Source organism: Saccopteryx leptura, chromosome 8 (assembly GCF_036850995.1).
Source record: "Saccopteryx leptura isolate mSacLep1 chromosome 8, mSacLep1_pri_phased_curated, whole genome shotgun sequence".
In the NCBI taxonomy this organism is placed as follows: Eukaryota; Metazoa; Chordata; class Mammalia; order Chiroptera; family Emballonuridae; genus Saccopteryx; species Saccopteryx leptura.
The window spans coordinates 50,152,822-50,166,935 of NC_089510.1; the positions used below are offsets into that span (position 1 = coordinate 50,152,822).

General features: G+C 38.9%; 1 non-coding gene across 1 annotated transcript; it reads right to left on the minus strand.

The window, feature by feature from the left end:
• Positions 1 to 3,225: 3,225 nt before the first annotated feature.
• On the minus strand, positions 3,226 to 3,332 carry LOC136380200 (U6 spliceosomal RNA). The gene has a single exon (XR_010746876.1). It is a non-coding gene; the product is annotated as a U6 spliceosomal RNA (small nuclear RNA).
• Positions 3,333 to 14,114: the final 10,782 nt, after the last annotated feature.

Below are 14,114 nucleotides of genomic sequence, written 5' to 3' on the forward strand. Positions count from 1 at the left end.
ACTTCATTCCAAACTCTCCCAGCCATGATCAAAAGCTAAAAATCTGTGGTGAATACAGTAACTTCTTTCCATTGTCTTCTTGCTAAAAGAAAACCACAACTACCCATAAATCAGATATCATTGACCACTCATTCTTTTTAATTCAACACGTACAAAGTGTAGAATATTTTTAGCTCTTATGAAAGACGAGGAGGAAGATTCAAAGCTAAATAAGACATCTAGGTACTCAAAATTCAACACACATTTTTGCACTACTGTTGGGCAGATAAAATTTATTATGCTCACTTTGTTAAAGATGGCACTGCCCACCAGGAGGCCGTTGCCCAGGTGATATTAATGTGTGTTGGGGGCGGGCTGTGGGCAGGCAGAATCCTTGTAGCCTGGGGCTTGGTTTTGGGATTAAGCCTTTCCCACCCTTTTTGATGTCGGGTGGTACAATCCCATCTTGACTCAGATAAGTGACTTTGTATTAGAAACTTCCCTATTTTGTATATTGGATTAAAGGTTTTGATTTCTACACTATAAAATAGGGGCAGAACGGGAGCTTGCTCTCTTGGTTCCTGAGATTAATATGAGAGGAGAGAGCAGAGAGCAGAGAAAGGCCACGTGGAGGAGGCCAGGAGAGGCAGCCAAGATGGCGAAGTGTTGAGTGAGAAGCCAGTTAGTGCAGAGTTTGTGCAGAGAGAAGGAAGGAGATGGGGAACAGAGGTGAATAAGTCTGGTGAGCTAGAAACCTTTGATTCTAGGAAACTCGGATAAGTCAGTAGCTTTGTGAGCACTGAATGTGAGTGGGTTTTGGAGCCCAGTGTGTGTTTTTACTTGCCCGCCGGGTGCAAGCTAGGATTAAGATGAAGGCCCATCCGTTTTTGGCTCCGTTGTTTCTTTACTGACCGTCCGAATCCAATGTGAACCTGCATGGGCCAGGCTGCTATGATGGTAGCCGTGGCTGCTGGCTTTACAACTTCCAATGCTATACTTTGTATTTTATATTTAATATCTGAATTATGTTTCTGCCTTTCTTTTTACACATGAAATGGCTTTAGATGAGTGGCTCAGAAACTTGATTGTCAGGACTGGCTCTGCTATTGACGTTGACAAGTCAGTTTACTTCTCTGGGCTCCAATTTCTTCACCTGTAAAAGTCCACTCTGTGAATTTCTACTCATTCCTGAGGCATCCATCAGTATTCACCAGGTGAGATGACCTACTATAGGCCAGGCGCAGGTTAAGTTACTGGGGTGACCTTAATGACTTAAACAGACACATATTCCTGCCTTCCTCTTCTCTTACATTCTATATAGGCTAGAAGGCAGAAAGTAAACAACAACATAATAATATGGTATATTAGAAGTTTGTAGTGCATGGAATAAAGAACATAACATAAGGGGGAATTAGGAGTGTGGGATGGGGAGGCATTGCGGTTTGTTTGTTTGTTTGTTTTCTTGAGAGAGGCAGGGAGAGAGAGACAGGAACATTGAGCTGCTCCTGTATGTGCGCTGACTGTGGAATTGAACCAGCAGCCTCTGTGTTAGGAATGATGCTTCAACCAACTGAGCTATCTGGCCAGGGCTTATTATTATTATTATTATTTTTTAGAGACACAGAAAGGAAGGAAGAGAGAGGGGAGGGGGAAGGAAGAATTCATTTGTTGTTCCACTCAGTTGTGCATTCATTGGTTGCTTCACGTGTGTGCCCTGACTGGGGATAGGACTCACAACCTTGTCTTTTCAGGAGGATGCTTTTAACCTACTGAGCTAACCGGCCACAGCCAGAGGAATTACAATTTTATATAGAGTGATCATGTGGGACAGAGAAAGTGCCGCTTAAGCAAAGATTTGACAATACCCTGTCCATTGCACTTTTAGAGTATTTTTTTCTATGTGGTAAAGCGAAAAGAATTGGAAGATGGCACAAGCTTTTCTTGCTTTACTCTTTCCTTGTAGCTGAAGTTAGATATATGGTCTAGAATTTTTCTGTCCAATGTAGTAGCTACTAGCCATATGTGACTATTGTACTAATTTGCATTCCCACCAGCAGTGAATGAGGGTTCCTTTTTCTCCACAGCCTCTCCAACACTTATTATTACCTGTCTTATTGATAATAGTCAATCTAACAGATCTGAGGTGAGATCTCATTGTAGTTTTGATTTGCATTTCTTGAATAACTAGTGAATATGAGCATCTTTTCATATATCTGTTGGCCATTTGAATGTTCTCTTGGAAGAAGTGTCTGTTCAGGTCCTCTCCCCATTTTTTAATTGGATTGTTTGCCTATTTGTTGCTGAGTTTTGTGAGTTCTTTATGTATTTTTGTTACTAACCTTTTATTGAAGTTGCTGTTTGCAAATTTCATCTCGCATTTGATTGGCTGCCTATGTGTTTTGTCAGTTTCTTTTGCTGTGTAGAAGCTTTTTAGTTTGATATACTCCCATTCATTTATTTTTGCCTTCACTTCCCTTGCTTTTGGGTCAAATCATAAATTGTTCTCCATGGCCAAGGTCCATAGGTTTAGTAACTATGTTTTCTTCAATGTAATTTATTGTTTCATATCTTATAGTTAGGTCTTTGATTCATTTTGAATTAATTTTTGTGCAAGGGGACAAACTGTAGTCAAGCTTCATTCTTTTGCATGTGGCTTTTCAATTTTGCCAGCATTATTTTTGAAGAGGTTTTCTTTCCTTAATTGTGTGTTTTTGGCTCCTTTGTTGAATATTATTTGTCAATATATATGTGGTTTTATCTCTGGGCTCTCAACTATGTTCCAGTGGTCTGTATGTCTGTTTTTCTGCCAATACTATGCTGTTTTTTTTTTTTTTTACCATGCTGTTTTGATTATCGTGGTTCTATAGTATAATTTGAAGTCAGGTAGTGTGATACCTCCAAATTCATTCTTTTTTTTTTCAGGATTTCTTTGGCTATTCGGGATTTTTTAGGGTTCCATACAAACCTGGTGATTCTTTGTTCTATTTTTAAAAATAATGACATTGGGATTTTGGTGGAGATTGCATTAAATTTGTATATTACCTTGGGTAATATGGCCATTTTAACTATGTTGAGTCTTTCAATTCATGAACATAAAATGTTTGTCCATTTCATTGTGTATTTTTCAATTTCTTTCAATAATGCTTTGTAGTTTTCAGTATATAGAAGTATGTTGTTAATCCTTTGTTAAGTTTATTCCTAGGTATTTTATTTTATTTTATTTATTAATTATTTATTATTATTTTTTTTCATATGGAACGCTTCACGAATTTGCGTGTCATCCTTGTGCAGGGGCCATGCTAATCTTCTCTGTATCGTTCCAATTTTAGTATATGTGCTGCCGAAGCGAGCACTTTTATTTTATTTTTGTTGAAATTGTAAAAGGAATGGTCTTTTTGAGATCATTGACTTTCATCATTGGCATATAAGAATGCAATAGACTTTTGTATATTGATTTTGTAACCTGTGGTTTTACTGTATTGGTTTATTGTTTCTAATAGTTTTTTTGTGGAGTCTTTGGGGTTTTCTATATAAAGGATCATGTCATCTGCAAAAAGTGATACCTTTACTTCATCTTTCCTGATATGAATGTCTTTTATGTCTTTCTCTTACCTGATTGCTCTGGCTATGACTTCTAGAACTATGTTGAATAGGAGTGGAGAGAGTGGGCAACCTTGTTCCTGATTTTAGAATAAAAAAACCTTCATTTTTTTCACCATTTAGTATGGTATTAGCTAATCATTTGTCATAAATGGCCTTTATTATGTTGAGGTACTTTCCTTCTGATCTTATTGAGTGTTTTAAACACAAACAGATGTTGTATTTTATTGAATACCTTTTTTCTGCATCTATTGATAAGATCATATGATTTTTGTTCTTGTTTTGTTGATGTGATGTATTATGTTGATTCATTTTTGCATGTTAAACTATTCTTGTTCTCCTGGAATGAAACCTACTGATTGTGATGTATTATTATTTTTTTAATATGTTGTTGTATTCAATTTGCTAGTATTTTGTTTAGAATTTTGGCATGTGTACTCACTAGAGATATTGGTCTGTAGTTTTCTTTTTTTGTGTTGTCCTTGCCAAGTTTTGTTATAAAAGTTATGTTGGCCTCATAAAATGTGTTGGGGAATATTGCTGCTTCTTCAATTTTTCAAGAGATTTTCTTTTAAAGATTTTTATTTATTCATTATAGAGAGGAGAGAGAGAGAGAGAGAGAGAGAGAGAGAGAGAGAAGGGGGGAGGAGCAGGAAGCATCAACTCCCATATGTTCCTTGACGAGGCAAGCCCAGGGTTTTGAACCGGCAACCTCAGCGCTTCCAGGTCGACGCTTTATCCACTGTGCCACCACAGGTCAGGCCAATTTTTCAAGAGATTTTCAGAAGGGTAAATACCAAATTTTCTTTGAAGGTTTGGTAGATTCTCTAGCATAGCCATCTGGGCCTGGACTTTTATTTTGAAGAAAGTTTTTTTTTGTTCTTTTTTTTAATAAATAAATTTTTATTAATTTTAATGGGGTGACATCAATAAATCAGGGTACATATATTCAAAGAAAACATGTCCAGGTTACCTTGTCATTCAATTATGTTGCATACCCATCACCCAAAGTCAGATTGTCCTCCGTCACCTTCTATCTAGTTTTCTTTGTGCCCCTCCCTCCCCCCGCCCCCCGTAACCACCACACTCTTGTCCATGTCTCTTAGTCTTGTTTTTATGTCCCACCAATGTATGGAATCCTGCAGTTCTTGATTTTTTCTGATTTACTTATTTCACTCCGTATGTTGTCAAGATCCCACCATTTTGTTATAAATGATCTGATGTCATCATCTCTTATGGCTGAATAGTATACCATGGTGTATATGCACCACATCTTCTCCATTTAGTCCTCAATTTTTTTTTACAGTGATTAAAGCGTTTAAGCAAACTCTTGGCCAATACAGCAAGAATCCATAAAAGAGTAGTGTCCTTATCATGTTCACCAAGTCCAAGTTGGAACCATCACCATGCCAAATCCCTGAAAAATGCAACCCAACCCCAGTTCAGTCTGTTAGGAGCTGTCACAAGGAGCAGGAGTCCAGGAAAAGTCCACATCCAGGAAAAGTCTGCATGGCACTGGAATTGTTGTCACAATTCTATACTTTACAGCTCATGTCCAAGTCCCAATGACAGCTGCTTCTAGCTGGTAATGATTCAGGTAGACTGGAAAAGTCATCTGCAGCATGTGTAGAGATGGAGCTTCTGTTCTCCTCTGCCTGGAGAAATGAGACCAGGTTGCTTTTCCTTGGAGCTTTGCGACTGTGGCGTGGTAAAGAGGACCTTGGGATACACTAAGCTGGGTGGCAAAGGTAGACTCATAATAGAAGTTGGCAAAAGGGGGAAAGAGAGCTCTAAATTAGGAGTAGGTCCTAGCCTGAAATATGAGTGGGGCAATAAAGGAAACACTATATATTAAGCAAAGCAGCAGAAAATAGGACTATCAACACCCACAAGAGGGATCTTTGAGGGAAGAATAAAAAACCTGACTATTCAGGCAAGATATAGTTAAGTGGCCCTTGTGCAAATGAGATCAGTTTACCTGCTTCTTGGAAGAAATACCCTAGGCTCATCCACAGTGTCGTAGATGGGGCTGACGGCCCTGGGCACCTTCAGCCTTCAGTGGCAAACCCCAGCATTCTGGGCAAGATTAGGTCATAGGTGGCTAGAGCAGGGCTGGAAGAGACTGAACCCTCCCTTAGAGGAGCAAGGGGGAAGCCTACCTTCCAGTGTCCCTGTTTCCTCACAGCAGAGGCATGTAAGTCTGGCAGGCTTTAGCTCAATGACCTTCCTTTCCACTATTGAAGCAGGACCCAGATGGAATCCTATGAGACCCCTTTGGGGCATTGGAACCTTTAAGGGTGTATCCTAAAAGCTGATAGTTCACCTCATCTCTATTGGGCTTTTTCTGCCTCTTGGTTTCTTAAAAGCCATGCTCAGAAGATCTCGCTGAGGGATTTGAGGATCCCCATCCGCCTATATAAATCTTTTCCATATATCTGAAGCTATTTGGAAAAAGACAAAACAGTGTTATTAGCTGGATCAAATAAAAGAAGGTAGAAGTTTGCAGGAGAAAAATATTTGGCATCTCCTGTTCATCAACATTCAAAAGAAATTTAAAATTTTTTAAGTAAAAAGCATGATATGGTAGACCCATAGGAGTTCTAGGATATGACTCCCCCCTTTTAAATTTTTTTAAATTGACCTTAAAATATTTGCTGGATACACTTTAATAATATCTTGACTTTAAAGATTGTAAGAAATACACATAATTTGAAAGGTTTGACAAAATACAGTAAATGCTTTTGCTCCATATGCAGGAGCATTGTCAGTTTAACCTGCTTAGGAAATCCAATAATAGAACAATGCATACAGACAATGAGCTATAACATGCTTAGCAGCCTGTCCTGTTCTGATAGAGGTTGCTATAAATCCGGAATATGTATCCACTGTAACGTGGACATAGGACTGTTTGCCAAATGAAGGTATATGAGTAACATCCATTTGCAAAGTTGTCCTGGTAGGGGTCCTTGAGGGTTAACTCCAAATGAAGGGACAGATTGTAGTATAGGACCCCTTGGACAGAATTTCCCAATCTGCCATGCTGTTTCCCCAGAAAATTGAAAAGTTTACACAGGGCTGCAGTATTCTGGTGATGAATAGTATGAGACTGAATTGCTCGATCTGTCATGGTTGCTCCAAATAATTTTCTTTTGGGTAGCTTGATCAACAAGGGCATTCCCTTGTGCTAAAGCTCCAGGGAGCATGGAGTGAGCTCGAGTATGTCCTATAAAACATGGAGCTCTATGTTGACATACAAGTCTTTGAAGAAGGAGGAACTGCTGAAATAGTTCATCAGCATTTGTCCCTGAGACAGCACTCTTTATAGTGGAAACACCATAAGTAAATATTTGCTGTATATAGATTAAAGGGGGAATATGGCAAATGCTGAAAAGCCATGATAATGGCATGTAATTCTAGTCTTTGAGCTGATTTTAAGTTGACAGTTTCAATATAAAGTTGTTCATTGATTTGTAAGAGCGATTTGCCATTTAGTGGAAGTTTCCCAGAGCCATTGTTGTTGACCTTTTGAAAAAAGGAACAACAATAATTTTGAGGCTCAAAACCTATAAGCTGTAAGGGTCACCTATGCCCCTTGATTCTCCAGGAGGCAACAAGATCAAAATATGGAAGTGTAGTCCATGGGCTATTAGATGGTTCAATGTGCCCAAGCTGTAGCTGCTCTTGTACCAATTGAGCAGCTGCCCTAAGTTTCTCCTGAGAAAGGGGCCATTGGTCTACCCATACAGGATTATCTGATTTCCAAGTAATTGGGTCTGCACAATGCATTATTGAGGTAGCAGGAGCTACCAAGGCCCCTATGCTAAATTTTGATATCCTAATCCACCCCTTCTGGTATTGGGTGCCATTTCTATGGGGGTGTGAATTTCTCGCTGTACTTTCCCTAGTCCCTTGGTGGGCAAAAATCCCCTATCAAGCATCTGAGTACTGACTAAACCATTAGGACTGACAAGCAACGCTCCCATATTTTTCAAAACATCTCTACCCCATAAATTAACTGGCCATCCAGGGAGCACATAAGGCTTAAAAAATCCAGAATGACCTTCTTAATCTTACCAATGTAGAAAACTAGAACTTTATTGAGGCGATTTACTCTGTGCAACACCTTGTAATTCTGTGGCTGCTGCATGAGTGGGCCAGGAAGGAGGCCAATGTAGCTTAGCAATAACAGATACATCAGCTCCAGTATCTAAAAGTCCTTTAAATTTATGCTCATGTATTGTTAGTTCCATTTCAGGGCGTTCCTGACCTATTTTTTTAAATCCAATTGACAAAATCAGAGGAGTCAAATCACCAATTTTCTTGGGGCCCCTTTTGCAGGATGTGGCCTGAGAAGCAGAATTAACATCCTTATACTATTCTTCTAACTGCCTGAATTAGATGCGAGACAAATTCTTTTTTTTATTAATTTTAATGTAGTGACATTGATAAAATTGTCTTTCATCACCTTCTAACTGGTTTTCTTTGCGCCCCTCCTCTCCCCCAACCCCCTCCCTCTCTTCTCCCCCACCCTGTAACCCCAATACTGTTATCCATGTCTCTGAATCTCATTTTTATGTCCCAACTATGTATGGAATCATATAGTTCTTAGTTTTTTCTGATTTACTTATTTCACTCAATATAATGTTATCAAGGTCCATCCATGTTGTTGTAAAAGATCCAATGTCTTCATTTCTTATGGCTGAGTAGTATTCCATGGTATAAATATACCAAGGCTTTTTAATCCACTCGTCCTCTGAAGGACACTTGGGCTGTTTCCAGATCTTTGCTATTGTGAACAATGCTGCCATAAACATGGGGGTGCTTTCTTCTTTTCAAACAGTGCTATGGTGTTCTTGGGGTATATTCCTAACAGTGGTATAGCTAGGTCAAAAGGCAGTTCTATTTTTAATTTCTTGAGGAATCTTCATACTGTTTTCCACAGTGGCTGCACCAGTCTGCATTCCCACCAGCAGTGCAGGAGGGTTCCCTTTTCTCCACATCCTCGCCAGCACTTATTCTGTGTTGTTTTATTGATGAGCGCCATTCTGAATGGTGTGAGGTGATATCTCATTGTGGTTTTAATTTGCATTTCTCTAATGATTAGTGATGTTGAGCATTTTTTCATATGCCTATTGGCCATCTGTATGTCCTCTTTGGAGAGGTGTCTATTCATTTCTTTCGCCCATTTTTGATTGGATTGTTTGTCCTCCTGCTATTAAGTTTTACAAGTTCTTTATAAATTTTGGTTATTAACCCCTTATCAGATGCATTGTCAAATATATTCTCCCATTGTGTAGTTTGTCTTTTTATTCTGTTCTTATTGTCTTTAGCTGTGCAGAAGCTTTTTAATTTGATAAAGTCTCACTTGTTTATTCTGTCCTTTATTTCACTTGCCTGTGAAGACAAATCAGCAAATATATTGCTGCGAGAGATGTCAGAGAGCTTACTGCCTATGTTTTCTTCTAAGATGCTTATGGTTTTACGGCTTACATTTAAGTCTTTTATCAATTTTGCGTTTATTTTTGTGAATGGTGTGAGTTGGTGGTCTAGTTTTATTTTTTTGCAGGTAGCTGTCCAATTTTCCCAACACCATTTGTTGAAGAGGCTGTCTTTACTCCAATGTATGCTCTTACCTCCTTTGTCAAATATCAGTTGTCCATAAAAGTGTGGGTTTATTTCTGGGTTCTCTGTTCTGTTCCATTGATCTATATGCCTGTTCTTATGCCAGTACCAGGCTGTTTTGAGTACAATGGCCTTATAATATAACTTGATATCTGGAAGTGTGATACCTCCCACTTTATTCTTCCTTTTCAAGATTGCTGAGGCTATTCGTGTTCTCTTTTGGTTCCATATAAATTTTGGGATATGTGTTCTATATCTTTGATGTAAGTCATTGGTATTTTAATTGGTATTGCGTTGAATTTATAAATTGCTTTGGGTAATATAGACATTTTAATGATGTTTATTATTCCTAACCATGAGCATGGTATATGCCTCCACTTGTTTGTATCTTCTCTGATTTCTTTAATCAATGTTTTATAATTTTCTGAGTACAAGTCTTTCATCTCCCTGGTTAAATTTATTTCTAGGTACTTTATTTTTTTTGGTTGCAATGGTAAAGGGGATTGATTCCTTAATTTCTCTTTCTAACAGTTCATTGTTAGTGTATAAAAATGCCTCTGATTTCTGTGTATTCATTTTATATCCCACCACCTTGCTGAATTCATTTATCAGGTCTAGTAGTTTTTTTACTGCAACTTTAGGGTTTTCTATATACAATATCATATCATCTGCAAATAATAATAGTTTTACTTCTTTTCCAATTTGGATGCCTTTTATTTTTTTTTTCTAGTCTGATTGCTGTGGCTAGGACTTCCAGAACTATGTTGAATAGGAGTGGTAAAAGGGGGCACCCCTGCCTTGTTCCTGATCTTAAGAAGATTGCTTTTAATTTTTTCCCATGAAATATAATATTGGCTGTAGTTTTGTCATAGATGTCCTTTATCATGTTGAGATATGTTCCCTGTATTCCCACTTTGCTGAGAGTTTTGATCATAAATGGGTGCTGGATTTTATCAAATGCTTTTTCTGCATCTATTGAAATTATCATGTGGTTTTTCTCCTTCCTTTTGTTTATATGATGAATCACATTGATTGATTTGAGAGTATTGTACCAGCCTTGCCTCCCAAGAATAAATCCCACTTGATCATGGTGTATGAGTTTTTTCACATATTGCTGGATCCAGTTTGCTAATATTTTGTTGAGGATTTTTGCATCTAAATTCATCAGGGATATTGGCCTATAATTTTCTTCCTTTGTGTTGTCTTTGCCTGGTTTTGGAATCAGAATTATGCTTGCCTCATAAAAGGAGCTTGGAAGTCTTCCTTTCTCTTGAATTTTTTGAAATAGCTTGAGAAGGATAGGAGTTAGTTCTTCTTTGAATATTTGGTAGAATTCACTTGTGAAGCCATCAGGCCTAGGACTTTTTTATTTTGGGAGTTTTTTGATAACTGTTTCAATCTCATTTGATGTAATTGGTCTGTTTAGGTTTTCTGATTCCTCCAGATTAATTTTTGGAAGAGTATATGTTTCAAGGAATTTGTCCATTTCATCTAGGTTGTCTAGTTTTTTGGCTTACAGTTCTTCATAGTATTTTCTTACAATATTTTGTATTTCGGTTGTGTCAGTTGTTATTTCTCCATTCTCATTTCTAATTTTATTTATTTGAGTCCTCTCTCTTTTTTTCTTGGTGAGTCTGGTTAAAGGTTCATCAATCTTGTTTACCTTTTCAAAGAACCAGCTCCTGGTTTCAATGATCCTCTGTATTGTTTCTTTAGCCTCTATGTCATTTATTTCTGCTCTGATCTTTATTATTTCCTTCCTTCTACTAGCTCTGGGCTTTACTTGCTGTTCTTTTTCTAGTTCTTTTAGATGTAGGGTCAAGTTGTTTATTTGAGCTTTTTCTAGCTTCTTGAGGTATGCCTGTAATGCTATGAACTTCCCTCTCAGGACTGCTTTTGATGTGTCCCATAAATTTTGAGTTGATGTATTTTCATTATCATTTGTTTCTAGGAATTTTTTAATGTCTTCTTTGATCTCATTGTTTACTCATTCATTATTTAATAACATACTATTTAGTTTCCAAGTGTTTGAGTATTTTTCAGTTTTTTTTTGTTGTGGTTGATTTCTAGTTTAATGCCATTGTGATCAGAGAAAGTGCTTGATATGATTTCAGTCTTCTTAAATTTGTTGAGACTGCTTTTGTGCCATAACATGTGGTCTATCCTAGAGAATGTACCATGAGCACTTGAAAAGAATGTATATTCTGCTGTTTTAGGGTGAAAGGTTCTGAAGATATCTTTTAAATTTAGTTGATCTAATATATCCTTTAAGTCTGCTGTTTCTTTGTTAATTTTCTTTCTTGAGGATCTATCTAATGATGTTAATGGGGTATTAAAATCCCCTACTATTATAGTATTGCTGTTGATCTCGCCCTTTAAATCCATCAAAGTCTGCTTTATATATTTAGGTGCTCCTATATTAGGTGTGTATATATTTATAATGGTTATATCTTCCTGTTGGATTGCTCCCTTTATCATGATGTAGTGACCTTCTTTATCTCTAACTATAGTCTTTGTTTTAAAGTCCATTTTGTCTGATATAAGTATTGCTACCCCAGCTTTTTTTCATTTCCATTTGTGTGAAATATTTTTTTCCATCCTTTTATCTTCAGTCTTTGTGCATCTTTTGATTTAAGGTGTGTCTCTTGTAGACAGCGTATGTATGGGTCCTGTTTTCTTATCCACACAGCTACCCTATGTCTTTTGATCGGATCATTTAATCCATTTACATTTAAGGCTATTATTGATATGTAATTGTTTATTGCCATTTTATTCTTTAAAACTATTCCTCTTTTGCTATATTCTTTTTCTCCTTTGATCTGTTTACAACAGGTCCCTTAGCATTTCTTTCAGCCTTGGTTTGGTTGTAGTGAATTCCTTGATTTTTTTTTGTCTGTAAAGATTTTTATTTCTTCTTCAATTTTAAACGATAGCCTTGCTGGATAAAGTAGTCTTGGTTGTAGGCTCTTGTTCTGCATTACTTTGAATATTTCTTGCCATTCCCTTCTGGCCTCAAGTGTTTCTGTTGAGAAGTTGGAAGTCATCCATATGGGGGCTCCTTTGTAGGTGATAGTCTTTTTTTTCTCTAGAAGCTTTTAATATTTTCTCTTTATCACTTTGCTTTGGTATTTTAATTATGTGTCTTGGGTGTTGATTTCTTTGGGTTTCTCCTTAATGGAGTTCTCTGTGCTTCCTGAACATGTGAGATGTTTTCCTGCCTTAATTGAGGGAAGTTTTCAGCTATGATATGCTTGAACAAAGTCTCTATCCCTTGTTCTTTCCCTTCTTCTTCAGGAACCCCTATGATGCGGATGTTATTTCTCTTCATGTTGTCACAGAGTTCTCTTAGAGTTTCCTCAGACTTTTTGAGTCTCTTTTCTTTTTTCTGCTCTGCTTCTGTGCCTTTATTTATCGTGTCTCCTAACTTGTTGATTTGATTCTGTGGTTTATCTATCCTGCTTTTAATTCCTTCCATTGTGTTCTTTATTTCAGATATTGTATTTGTCATTTCTGAGTGATTCTTTTTTATTATTTCAATGTCCTTTTTTATATTTGCTATCTCTTTATTTAGGTGTTTGTACTGACCATCTATTGTTGTTCTAATATCTTTGAGCATCCTAACAATCATTATTTTAAACTCTGCATCTGGTAATTTGGTTATATCTGATTCATTTAGGTCCTTTTCTGGGGATTTCTCTTGGTTCATTTGTGTTGCATTTCTCTGCCTTAGCATTTTCTCTGTGTAAAGGAAGGTTTTGGCCACTGGAGTCCACTGGATATGGCCTCTGTTCCCTAGGTATGGTCTGTCTGTAGGCCCGCCACCCCCTCTTTTGTTGCTGCCTAGGGCTTTTGGGTTTGGGCGTTGCTGGTGCCTGCCCACTGGGACTGTTGCTGTGGTTTCCACCTCTCCTTCACAGGAATGGCTGTGATCACGTGCTCGGGTGTACAAGCCTTGGTAGCCTTGGCCTTTGCCCCACCCCCATAGGTGGCGTTATGCTCGGCCCTGAGAGCAGTGGCAGCACCTTTGCTCAGCTGCGGGTCTTTGCCTGTTTCTGGGCTTTTGCCTGCCCTCGCTTGTGGAATGGCTGCTAGCCTTGGCTCTACCGGCCGGGCAGGACTGCGTGTGCATGCTCAGCTCAGTAACGGAACTCCACCTATTCTGGGCTTTTGGCTCCACCCCCGTGGGAGGAGCCGGCTCCCAAGTCAGGCCACAAGCCTTGGTTCCATGGGCAGGGCAAGGCTGTGCTCCTGTGCCCTTGCTCAAGGGCTGGTCTCCACCCCTTCCAGGGTTCCTATTCTCCCCCCCCCCCCCGTGCAGGCTGGATTACAGGCTGCCGGCAGCTGGGCTTGACTGCTTTTGCATGCCTACTCCTCCCTAGTCGGGCAAGATTGAGCTCACACATGAGCCCAGTGGCGGCCAGCAGGCTTCTGCCTCTGCCAACAGAACCGCACCTCTGTGTCCCGCCGCCACCACTGGTGAGCCCTCAGCTGTGTGGGGTGGGGCTGCTGCAGCTCAGACCCTAACACTTACTACTGTAGACCGAAAGCTTCCTCCTTCTAAGCAACTCTGCTCTGAGTGCCACGGGAGAGCTTGTTTGGCTGGTGTCCTGCTTCCCTTTGCTGGTATTGCTGTTTCCAGGGGAAATATTCACTTCAGATTTGGGGAGTACCTCAACCCAGGGGTTAGGGTGGCTGTCTCCCAAAATGTTTCTCCCTGTGCCTCCTAGATTACACTCTCTTCCTGTTACTCCGGTACTCTCCTCTCTCCCCATCCCCCAGAGCCCCAGGTGAGTGGTTGTGAGAGAGGTGTTCTGCGCGGTCCCTTTATGAAGAATCCTGGATCTGAGAAATCAGACTCTTTCTCACAAACAGTATCCTGACTTGTTTCCAGCTAAATACTGTCCTTATGCCTC